The following is a 13,230-nucleotide window of genomic DNA, read 5'->3' as shown; positions in this document are numbered from 1 at the left end:
TCTCCTTTAGGCTCTGTACAAGGGCTACGGAAAAGCAGGTTTTCCAGGGTGTTTTATTGATTTATCAAAAATCAAAGACTGAAACATCCCTTTCACGTGTTCAAACCCTTTGCTTGGACACCAGCATCTGAGCTCCGGTCAGCGATGCTTAAGATGCTTCAGATGCTTCAGCAGCTTGACTGGAGTCCACCTGGGCAAAATGGAATCCACTGGATTTAATTAAAAAGAAACCCACCTGACTACGGTCTCACAGGTGATGGTGTGCAACAAAATTATAAATAAGTGTCAGGTTGAAATACCTACAAATTTATAAAGAAGAGAGAGAGAGACATTTAGGATTTTTAACTCATGAGGAGAGCTGATGAGGAGACAGCTTTTAACAACTTCTTCCTGATCACTCTGACCATCTCCTCAGGCCTCCTCTATTTTATTCAGAAGTGGGTGTGTACAACAGCTCTCAAAAGAGAGGAAAGGGGGTTCCAGTTTCAGGCCGCATTCCTAACAATGGAATTTACCACCTTAAAGGGGAACTCCGGGGCATTTGAAGCGCAATCCCATTGCTAGAGGTTGTCAAATACTGATAGTAGGACACAGACGGGTGCAAATCTGCGCTCCCTGTGTGGAGATCGCGCTGTTCGCGCAGCCTGTCATGCGAGGCTAATACGTGGTGGCTAGGGGCAAGCGCTAACCCTTCCACGTAAAACAACAACTTGCACACTGCAGAAACGTCACACCACTCTATAAACCATCCGACAATAAAGTCACAAGCCTTACCATCAAAACCATATGCATGGTTCTCACATTACTGGCATGGGGACGTTACAAAACAACTTTATAAACAGCATGTAACTCACCGGTTAGTTGTACGCTCGCGCATGTGAAAGCCCAAAAGAGTCAATGGACGATAATCACATATACAAAACAATTATCTTCTCTAGAAAAACTGCGTTCAAGTATTTAAAACATTACAACAATACATGCCCAGTAATATTGTGTAATATGAGAACCATGCATATGGTTTTGATGGTAAGGCTTGTGACTTTATTGTCGGATGGTTTATAAAGTGGTGTGACGTTTCTGCAGTGTGAAAGTTGTTGTTTTACGTGGAAGGGTTAGCGCTTGCCCCTAGCCACCACGTATTAGCCTCGCATGACAGGCTGCGCGAACGGCGCGATCTCCACACAGGGAGCGCCGATTTGCACCTGTCTGTGTCCTACTATCAGTATTTGACAACCTCTAGCAATGGGATTGCGCTTCAAATGCCCCGGAGTTCCCCTTTAACACGACTGAGCAAAGCACAACTTTGCTTACAACTCTTACTCAATACAAAAGACAGAGTATATATGGGATAACTAACACAACATGCATTTACAACTCAACATCTCCCTCCTTTTTTATCACATATTACACTCAAATTGTCATTTCAACAACGCAACCTCTTCTTGCGAGATTTTCAGCTACAGGAGCATGTATATGAGCGCATACCTGCTTACAAACAGAGAGAAAAGTGATTGCTCATAGTTATGTGGATCAGAATACAAATCAAGGAGAAGGAATGCTTTCACTCCTCGTTCTTCATCATCATCAGTCTGGTAATCAAGGAGAAGGCACATTTGAGTCAGCTGCTGCTCCGAGGGTAAAATAACAGTGGTTATTAAGACAGGGAATACAACAACATCCACACAAGGTCAGAATTGCTGCAAAAACAGCAATAGATATCAACACAGATAAAATTGATGTTCTATACTTCCCAAATGCATCTATCCATGAGTCCCACATTGTAGTGTCGACTCCAGAGTGCTCTTTCAGTTCAAAATCCGTAGGCCCCAATGTGATGCTGCCATCCTTTGTCGTATTATTGGGAATAAATGTGCAACATTGCTTGTCAAATATCACACACAAACCTCCCTGTTCAGCCAGCAACATGTCCAGAGCCATATGATCTTCTGAAAGCCATAAGGGAAGATGCAGCCAATTGTTCAGCAATTGCTTGAAACCCATGTTGTGTCATATTACCTAACCTCTGCACGTTGTAATGGATGTAATTGATTCTGTCTTCATTTTTATTTATCGTACACCACCAACAGAGATGACTCAAAATCCTGCTGCCACCTGATCAACCAGTTTGTATTCATCTGGGACTCCTCTAGGAACCCCTATAGCGTCTATATAAGTCGTATCTGGAACAAGCATTTCTTGTTTAGCTCTCCAAAATTCAGGTAAGACAGTTTTCAACCTAAGAACTAGGTCTGCAGCTGAAATAGGATAAATCGAAACAGGTAACAGTAAGGTAACATTTACACACACCATTCACATTATTTGGAAGTCTGTCAAAAAACTTGTTATCACCACACAATCACCAGATGTCGCCACGGGATATTTAGAGGTTTAAATGTAACATTAATAGTTATTATAGTTTGACACCAATTTGTGGACATTTTACCTAACGGATTCTTTCCTCCTGTCATATTTATACAGGTTTTTGTTTCGTTTAGTTTATTCCAAGCAAAAATAATATACAGAACAAGCGGCTAAATATTTGTGCAAATTCAAATAAGCTTGGAAAGGAGTGGGATGAAGACAAGCTTATAGATTCACACCCCCATTCAGTTCTTAATAAATAATAAGGCTGCCGCCATTTACATCATTTGTTCTCCATCAAATGTGTGTACATAGTACAGTTGCAAAAAAGAAAAGGAAAAAAATACATACACATACATACACACAAACATACACATGTACATATATATATATATATATATATATATATATATATATATATATATATATATATATATATGCATACATACATATATACATACATTTCTCTACCCCCTTTCTTCTTCCTTAAAAAATACCAGCAATGATAATGATGGTAAAGGTGAATGGATGGGCATTGTTTAATATTGGCACATAGACCGTTCCATAGACGGACGCCACATACAGATACACACATGGTTTTCCTCGTGGTCCTCACTGCTGGTACTTTGAATTTGCCACAGCCCCTCAAATTGTAGTTACCTTCCCTTTTTAAAAATATTCTTTGTATATTTGTCGGTAATGATTCCTTACTTGCTTTGAACAATAGCTGTGCTGTATAGAAATCAATTAAATCTTGTAGTTTTAATATTTTGGACTGCAGAAACAATGGATTTGTGTGTTCAAGGTAACCCACTTTATTAATGATTCTTACTGCTCGCTTTTGTATTGTTACTAGTGACTGAAGCGAACTTTTATAGTTATTTCCCCAGACTTCAATTCCATAGGTTAAGTATGGCGATACCAGGCAGGAGTACAATATATGCAAAGCCTTAGGATCTAGAACATATTTAGCTTTGTTCACTATTGAAATATTTTTTGCTGCCATTTTCTGTATATGTCTGATATGTGATTTCCAGCTCAGTTTATTATCAATTGTGATTCCTAAGAATTTGATTTCGGCTACTTTCTCTATTTCAGTACCATTTATGTTAATTGCTGATTTATCTTTTTCTCTATAATTTCCAAATGTGATAACTTTTGTTTTGTTTAAGTTGAGTGATAATTTATTCATATTCAGCCATGTTTGTACTTTAGTTAATTCATGATTTACCTCTTCTATTAGCTTACTGTAATTCTCATCACAGTGAAATAAATTTGTATCGTCCGCAAATAATACCATTTTTAGTACGTTAGAGACCTTAAATATGGCATTAATGTAGAAGTTGAACAGTAATGGGGCCAGTATAGAACCTTGAGGTAGACCACAAACAATGCTCATTCGTTCAGACTCAAACTCACCCAACTTCACAAATTGCTGTCTCTCTGTTAAATAGCTTTTAATCCAGTTCCAGGCCACTCCCCGTATGCCATTTTTTTCTAATTTTTGGAGTAGGATACCGTGATCAATTGTATCAAATGCTTTCTTCAGGTCTAAGAAAATTCCGACAGCATGCTTTTTGTTGTCTATTGCATCAGTGATTTCTTCTACAGCGTCTATGATTGCCATTGTGGTTGATCTCTTTGGTCTAAATCCGTATTGTCCATCATTAAGCAGTTTATGTTTCTCAATAAATTTTTCAAGTCTGGTGTTGAACAATTTTTCTAATATTTTTGAGAACTGGGGTAGAAGAGAGACTGGTCTATAATTTGTGAAGATGTGCTTATTTCCACTTTTAAAAAGTGGTATTACTTTAGCAATTTTCATTTTTTCTGGGAACTTTCCAGTTTGGAGGGAAAGGTTGCATATATAAGTTAATGGTTTTGAGATATTATTGATTATTTTTTTTACTACTCTCATGTTTATGTCAAAACTATCCATAGAGGATTTATTTTTTAATTTGTTCACGACCGCTTTAATTTCTTCCTCATTCACCTCTGTGAGAAAAATGGTTTTTGGATTCCTATTTATTAATGAGTTTGCAGAGTCATTGCTGTTGCTTACTAGGATTTTATTTGCTAGTTTGGGTCCGATATTTATGTAGAAATCATTAAATTTGTTTACAATATTCTCCATAGTATGCTCTTCAATAGAGTTGTCTATAAAATAATCTGGGTATGAGTTGGTTACATGGTTATTTTTTAACATGCTGTTTAATATATTCCAAATTCCCTTCATGTTTGTCTTATTTGCATTTAATTGATTTTCATAATATACTTTTTTACTATTTCTAATAATGTTTGTTAATTTATTTTTGTAAACTTTATAGCGTTTTTCTGATTCCTCAGTCTTTAGTTTAATAAATTGTCGATATAAAATATTTTTCTTTTTGCACGCATTTAGTAATCCATTTGTTAGCCAAGGACTTTTTTGAGATGTGTCATTTTTTCTGTATAGGCGCAAAGGACAGTGTTTATCATATAATCTACAGAATATTTCTACGTAATTATGCTCTGTTTATCTCTTCTTCTACCATGACAGCCGTCCAGTCTTGATTTGCCAGGTCACAATTTAGTGCGTCAATATTTTTCTCATTTATCTCCCTTTTAAAGATATTTTGTTTTGCATCAGATTTTTTTTCGTACTTTTCATTGTACAGTCCAAAGATTGGCAGGTGGTCTGTTATATCACATGTCATGAGTCCACTGATGTTGATTTGTTCCCTAGTATTTGTAAAGATATTATCAATAAGTGTAGCACTATGTGAGGTTATTCTACTGGGTCTGGAGATGGATGGGACAAGGCTCATACTATACATACTATTCAGAAACTCATCTGTCGCATGATGTTTATTTGGATTTAATAAGTCAATATTGTAGTCTCCGCAAATAAACAGTGTTTTACTTATACTTGAAAATGTATCCTCCATCCATTCCATAAATGATTTAACACTTGACCCAGGCGATCTATATATACAGCTTATAATAATGTTCCTTTTTCTTTCACAGTTTATTTCAATTGATACACATTCAAGTAAATCATCCACTGCCACAGACATATTTTCAATTTTTTTAAATGAAATTTCTTTCCTAATATATACTGCTACTCCTCCACCTGCTTTGTTTTTCCTGTTCACATAGCAAAGTTCATAACCTTCTAAATAAAAGTGATTTATTCCTCTTCCTTCATTGAACCAGGTCTCTGATATTGCCACAATACTGAATGGAGAAGTGAATTGCTGCACGTACTTTTTAATGCTACTGAAGTTTGTGTACATACTTCTGCTGTTAAAATGTATTATTGATAGGTTTGTTCCAGTGTTAACAGAGTTGAACTCCTCTTCTGAATAGTATCGGCAGGAAATGTTTGTATCGGACATAAACATATTATCTGGGTCTAATTCATTTTCCGGATCATAGTCACTGCGTTCAATGATCTGCGAATTTAATTCCATGTTTTCATAATCCATATTCCAATAAAAAGAGTCATTCATGTTTTGGTATAATTGTGATGTGATGTTTGATGTCATTGTTCAAGCGTAATTTAGTCGTTACCTTTTTTAATGATTACCCCAACTTAGTCGTACTTTGTCAGCTCCTCCATGCTTCTGATCATCAAAACCTTTGCTTCCTCTGGTGGTCCATTGAGCTTAATGTTGGTCACCCAGGTGCTTTGTATCTTATTTTGTTTTCGCAGGATTCTTGCCCTTCGTTAGCCTGGGAATTCCCATGCTGCTTTGCGCTCGATTTCATTCTCACTGCAAAGTCAGCCTGGAAAACACCGCCCTAATTTTTGCCAGAGTTTGGGAACCAATCACAGAACGGGGGGGGGGGGGGGGGGGGGGGGGGCAGCAGCAAGACGATGACGACGTCTATGCGCTACACCGAAGCTTGTAGAGTGTTAATCGAACCGTGACATCCAGCCAAGTAGCCCACCCGAAGTTTTTTCGATATTGGCTGAACATCAGCTGAGTTACTGAGTTATCCCGAATAGCTTAGTACAAGCGCTAACGGACCCTGGCAGTATCTCCAAAATTACCACACTAAAATCACATGCCATGACACCAAACTTCTACAGTAGTACAAATATGGTCTGTACTCACAAAACGATGCATTTGGAAGTTTGTACATAGTCCAGGAGTTTATTATTATCAACACAAGCCTGATAGCTTTTCTGCTGCTAAAGCTGCGTCGACGTCACTTCTGGGAGCTGGGAGCTTCAAAGTAAGATGAGGGTTGATCTACTACTGTAGACAACAAAGCAAGGCTGCTCAATTTCTCCATTATTAAAATAAATTCACAACTCTACAACAAAAAAATTCATGTAGAATATAGCATATAGGCCTACTTTGTTGTCAATTTAAGTAGCTTAGAGCGCAAGTTTACTTTTATTTTCCATTTTTTTCTTCTTCCTCGTCGAATTTCTGTCGTCATCTGGTATAAGTGATACAATTGGCTATGAATCGCGCGCAAAGCAGCATGGGAAGAACCTGACGTCATTTGATAGACATTCGTAGCGCCCAATAAACGGCTCTAGGCATTCGTAAACCACGCCTCAAATACGAGAAAATGCACACCTAGTTCCCAGACCACCATCTCATCGAGATTGTGGACGCGTCAGCCAGGCTAGCCCTTCGTGCTATTTCCGCATTTTTCCGTGTTAAGTGGTCGTTTAGGTAAACATTGGATCCTTTTAGTTTTCGTCCTTGTTTTAGTAGTTCAGTCTTTTTCTTTCTATTTGTGAACCTCATGACCACGGCAGGTTGATCTGTATCTCTCCTCCCGGGGAGAGGATGGCAAGCCTCGATATATTCCAGATCCAAAGAGATCCCCCTTGACTCTAGGAACGCTGCTACCTGTTGTTCTGCAGAACTTCCATCCAGCTCCTCGCGCCCCGCGCCGGTGCTCGCCGCCACAGCCTTGGCGTACGACCGGGGCTTGATCTTAAGTCCCGTGACAATCACTTCGTTTACCCTGGAGTATTGCTCCAAATCGTCGACCCGCCTCTCCAGGTCTGTGATTTTTTTCTGTTGCTCTGTATTTTGTGCTCTCAGGTGTTTAATCTCCTCCATCATCTGGAGTAGTAGTTGTTGTTGTTGTTGTTTGATCGCAGTAGCTTCTCCTGTGAGGAAGTCGAGTGACTTTTTGATCTCGCTCACGTCTTCCCCTGCCGAGGATTGGTTTAAGCGGTTTTTTACTGCTGTCACTTCCTCGGTTAGAAGTTCTAGCGACTTTCTTAAATCGGCATCATCCGTGTTTTTTTTCGGTGGCATTTTGTTTGTACTATGTACAGCGTGTCGCAGCGTGCCTCAGGTGCCATGTAATGGGCCACTATCCGGTGATAGTGGTAAAATCTCTTTTAGCCATCTTTTTAGAAAACAAAGGTTTCTCTTTATCTAGAAAAACGGTGTCCCATTTAGTGCAACTGGTGTTGCTAGGCCGAGTTTTATTCATTACATCTAGTAAACATTCAGGTGAAATTAGACCAGAGACAACTTGGAGAATGGGTCTAAGACCCAAACATACCACACAATCTGTTTGTGTTTTATTAGCTGCAATCTCAGTCATTAAAAACCAGTCACTACTTTATCCCAAACACTTCTGAACCACTCTCATCAGAGCCCTCCCCCAGCATCATTGCAGCCACTACAGCCCCCATCCGTGCTTCCCTGAAGAGCTGGAGGCCCCCACCGGTGCAGTCAAGCTCACACAGGATAATCTCATCCTCTGTGTATAGCTTGGGGGAAAAGGGTGATTTTAGTCAAGTTAACAATTAAGATAATTTAATCGGTTTTCTGTTGCATTTTTATGATAGATCTGTAATGTTCAGCATAGTCAGTAGTCTCGTAAGCACTCCACCTTCACCTCTGGAACTTGTAAGTGGCTGAGTTGAAAAGTTATCACCGAGATCCTACTTAGAGGTAAATAGACCAAAGGAATTGTCAAGTACATCTGAGTCTTGTTTACTATACATTCTAGTTTTTCTGTTGGGCTCCTAGCAGGCCCACAATTAATACACTCCACTTTAACCACATGCTTACTGAATACAGTTTTAGGATTTGGTTGTGAGTGAAATCTAGATAGCACTCATCTCAGTCTTCTGTGAGGAATGAGGGTAAGTTGTCAACTTCGATTTATTGGTCCAGATAAGATAGGGAATGGATTTGTCTCCCCTTCTCTCCAAAAAGGAGTCTTTGTATATACATACGTTTGCTCTGTCAATCTTATGGCAGTTGTCTCCTGAAGAACCACTCCCAAATCCTTTCACAGGTCTCAGGTTGTTGTAAATTAGGAGAATCCCTGTTTAAACTCCTAAGGACTGTCACAGGGCTGTGGTCAATCTTCACCAGCATTGAGATGACTGTACCATTCGGTACAGTCCCCTTTGAAGTCTGGACTTTCCCTGTGGGTCATGAGTTCAACAGAGACCTGCTATCTACTTATTTTTACTCTCAATGATCTTTTTACAATGAGACAAGTATCCCTGGGTTCATTTCAGCTATTTTAACTGCTGTGGGAGTGGTGAGCAAAACCTGGTAATCAGTAATCAGTTTTTTTATTGTCTTAATTCTAGCGTTGCTCTCATATTATCAGCTAGATTACTCTCATCATTTAATTCCCATGTATTCTAAAAATGAGGAATTCTATATGGCCTGCCAAACAGAGTTTCACAAGGTGTCCATGTGCTTCTTGTTTCCTCCATACATTTCTTTTAGTCTGTTTTTAAATGTTCCATTCATCCTTTCTACTAATCCCGCACTTTGTGGATGATATGCCAATGGTGTTTTAGGTTAATGTGGAACATTTGTCCAATCCTATTCATAATTTGGTTCACAAAATAAGTTCCATTATCTCTATATATTCTTTCAGGAAATCCTGTTAGTTAGTGCATCTGGATTCTTCGTTGAAAAGAATTCTATCCATTTTGAACATGCATCTATGATGACTCAACAAAACCTTTTTCTCTCACTTCTATTTAATTCAATAAAATCCATTTGAATTACTTGGAAGGGGTAATTAGGTTCTGGAAAGCACCTTTAGCCTGGCCTTAGATTACTCTGAGGCTTATGCTTAGCGCATGTCAAACACACTCTACAAAAATTTTTTTTATAAGTATTAAATCCATAAGTAGTATAATGTTGATGTACCTATACCACTATCCCTCCTTTTGAGACATGCATTACGCCATGGCTCAATATTGCAGCCCATCTGTATAGATTTTTCTCTAGGATAGGTTTTTTTGTTTATTCATTTATTTTTCTCGTCATACCTAGACGTCATTTTTCAGTGTAGCTTCCTTTTTTATCCAGCCATCTATATCTGACTGTGGCTTTGCTGTTATATATCTCTCAAAACTTCTTCTTGGAGTGATACTCCTGGAGTTACATTTATTATTTATTTTATTTCAATGTACCCTGCTGCTGCTTTAGCCGTTTCATCAACAAATGCATTTTCTTTTGAGACAAAATCTGTGCGAGATGTATGCGCAGCGCATTTGCATACTGTTAATTTTTTGTTTTTTAGCATTGTTAATAGTTCTACATGTGTCACGGGTTTTCCTATAGATGTTACCATTCCTCTATATTTTTTTTAAGTATGTACTGTAGCATACTGGCTATCAGTATACACAGTTACTCTTTTATCTGTCATTAGTTTACATGCTTCAGCAAGGGCAACTAATTCTGCTGCTTGCTCTGAATAATTAGATAGTAGCTGCTGTGCTTTTTAAAATTGTGGTGTAACTCACCACAGCATATCCTGTTATTATTTTACCCAACTCATTTTTCCTAAAAGACCCATCTCAAACAATACTTATCCATCAGCTAATGGCTGATCTTGAAGATTTGCTCTTGATTTTGCATTTTTCTCTGCTAGCTCCTAACAGTCATGTTTTGTTTGCAGTTATAAGGCTGATACTGCATGTGGCTCTCTTAAAATAAGTGAATGGATCAGCACTATCGTTGCACTTGTTTCTACAGTCATTAATGCAGCTTATTACGGCTCGAACACATAATGCACATGCCACAGTATCTAGTTTAGATGAAAAATAAGCTATTGGTTTCAACTTTGCTCCATGCTGCTGTGTTAACACTGAGGTCATAAAATGACCTTTGCAGTCTACCATTTGAATAAAAGGTTTGCTGTAGTCTGGTAATGCTAATGCTGTACTGGAGACTAACCCCTTTTTAATTTCACAGAATGCAATGTCTGCTTCTGGTGTCTATTCGAGGACAGAGGACATTTTTAGTGTTTCTTCATACATTAGTTTATTTAATGGTGCTGTTATTTCTGCATAATTTGGAATCCAGGCTCTGCAGTAATTTGTCAGTCCTAAGAATGACATCATTTGTTTCTTTGTGGTAGGCTTGGGGGCCTGGAGAACCGCTGTTAAATCCTGCACCATCCTCCATCCAATGGATGGGGCCTGTTTTCTTACTGGGAATATTGGTGTATTACATGTTGAATCATTACACGGAACAATGACGCCTGCTTTTCTCTTCAATTACTGGTTTTATTCCATCTTGAGCATCCTGTTTTAATGGATTCTGTCTAATATCTGTTTTAGCACTCATCTGAACAGGCAGAGTTTTCTGTTATCTGTCCAACATCAGTAGGTCCTTGTGACCATAATTTATGAGGGACTTTGCTCAGGAATGCTTCATCTGAGTCAGAGGTCATTACATCTCATGTGGACAGTGTGTTTAACCGGACTCCTGCATGGACCTGAACAGTCCAGAACAAAGCCTTTCTAGTGAGTCCCGTCTCAGCACTGTACCACGTGTTAACTGATGTTTTTTATTTTTTTATTTCTAATTTTATTTTTATTTTAGTCTGTAGCTATTTCTCCCTGTACCCAGATCCTCCCATTTCTGTTTTTTTGCTTTGCTTAATGAGACATGCAAATGGTCTCCACTCTCTTTTAATTTATTTATTTTATCTGGAGCTTGCACTGCTACTGCACCTACACTTTCTGCATCCTCATACAGATAAGTCAGAGTTACTCTTTTTAATTGCTTTTCCTAATCTTCATCATTTTTATACCAAAAAGTAACATGCAAGGCCTCACTAACATATAATCTTGTAATCTGGAAACTACATTCTTCCCTTCAGTTAATAGGGCTGTGGCTGTTATTTTATTAGCTGGATCTTTGTGCAGCAGATCTAATGTGTAATAATAAAACGTGATCCCGCTTCTTTTAAGAACAAAGAAATCTCCTGCCTTGATTTCCTTTGTCCTTTTCACAACAATCTGTCCATCATAATCTCTATCATCTATCAGCTGAATTTCTGGTTATATCTCCATTCAGAAACAAATCTTGGTAATTCAACTGAAACTTCAGGGCCTTCTAGTCTTGCTATTTAATTTAGTAATGCTATATAATTCCTGTGTTGACCCCCTGCCCCTGTGACCCCCTCCTCCTCTGTATCCTCCTCTGCATCACTTTCTCAGCATGTCAGGCATTGTTAGGACATGCAGCAAAAGTTGAAGGAGGAGGAATAAGAGGAGCTCAAAAGCTCGCTATTTTTTTTTTAAATTTTTTTTTTTGCTTTTTTTTTTTTTAAACAACCAGAAATTTTACATTCTCTATGCCTTCCTTCTCTTCCTCGTTATATCCCTGATAATATATATAATTTTAAATCAATAGTTCACTTTGCTAATTTAATTTAATTAATCTCATAAAACCATGGGCATGGACTGTATTTTAATTTATTTTATCAGTGCTCCCACAAAAGTTTACTTAACTATTCTCAATGTAAATACTCTAGGAATCACTAATACAGTCCAAAATCTCCTTCCCAAAGCAGAATTTCTTTAAAGTAATTGTCCGTCGGAGTCTGTCCAGTCTTAAAAAGTTATCATTGCCGTCAACGTCAGTCAGATATCATTCAGTGGAGAAGTCAGTTCTAAGTTTCTCCGTCGAGTCTCTAGTCAGTTCAGTATTATTTCTGAACTCATTTAGTCAGTCAGTAACATGCACCAACCCACTCTGACTTGCCAGTTTTTTTTTTATCATTTGGGCAACCTTTTTTCTTTGTTATAACTTCATCCTGCAGCACAACTAATTTTTGTATATTTAGGCTTCCATTAAATCCATATTTTTACTCTTTTTGGAAGGAATTCAATTTTATCAGGATCCTGCTTTTCTATGAATTTTCAATCTTTGCATAATATCTGTTCTCTGCACAATTTATCTTCTTTACTACTTTATCTTCTTTATACACACTTTCTTTTTTACTGTTTACTTCCCCCGTTTCCCATTTTGAAAATTTAGTCCAGCTTTTCAACACTTAGGGTGTTCTAATAACTGGTTATTTTCATTCAGCAGGGCAGAGAAAAAAAAATCTCCTTTTGTGGTAACCTTCACTTCAACTCTTTCGAGTGGAAGATTCTTGCCTTTGCATCCACAAGCGGCTCTCTGCTTACCGTCCTGCTGTATTTTACGAGGGAAAATATCGAATGATATTTTCACTCTCCTTACACACATTCACATTCACACCGTACGGATTTTAAACGTCTTTTTCGCAGGACTCCGCAGTCCTACTAATTAGTTTTGTTACGGACTTTAAGCGTCTTTTTCGCAGGACTCCGCTGTCCTACTAATTAGTTTTGTTACGGACTTTAAGCGTCTTTTTCGCAGGACTCCGCTGTCCTACTAATTAGTTTTTGTTCCTAACCTGTCAGCGCCTAGGATTACAGGGTTTCTTCTCTTTTTAAGTTTAAACATAATCACCTACAACATTGTCTCTCGCCTTCTTCTACGGAATTTTCCGTCAATGCTCAGATTCCAGTGGGCAGGCCGATCTCCAGTCCTGGAAAAGGATTTAAAAAACTCACTAGAGTTCTTTAGCCGTGCACCAGCGGCGGCGCCA

The sequence above is a fragment of the Odontesthes bonariensis genome, chromosome 21 (assembly GCF_027942865.1).
Source record: "Odontesthes bonariensis isolate fOdoBon6 chromosome 21, fOdoBon6.hap1, whole genome shotgun sequence".
In the NCBI taxonomy this organism is placed as follows: Eukaryota; Metazoa; Chordata; class Actinopteri; order Atheriniformes; family Atherinopsidae; genus Odontesthes; species Odontesthes bonariensis.
Note: the sequence above shows the minus strand (reverse complement) of the source record.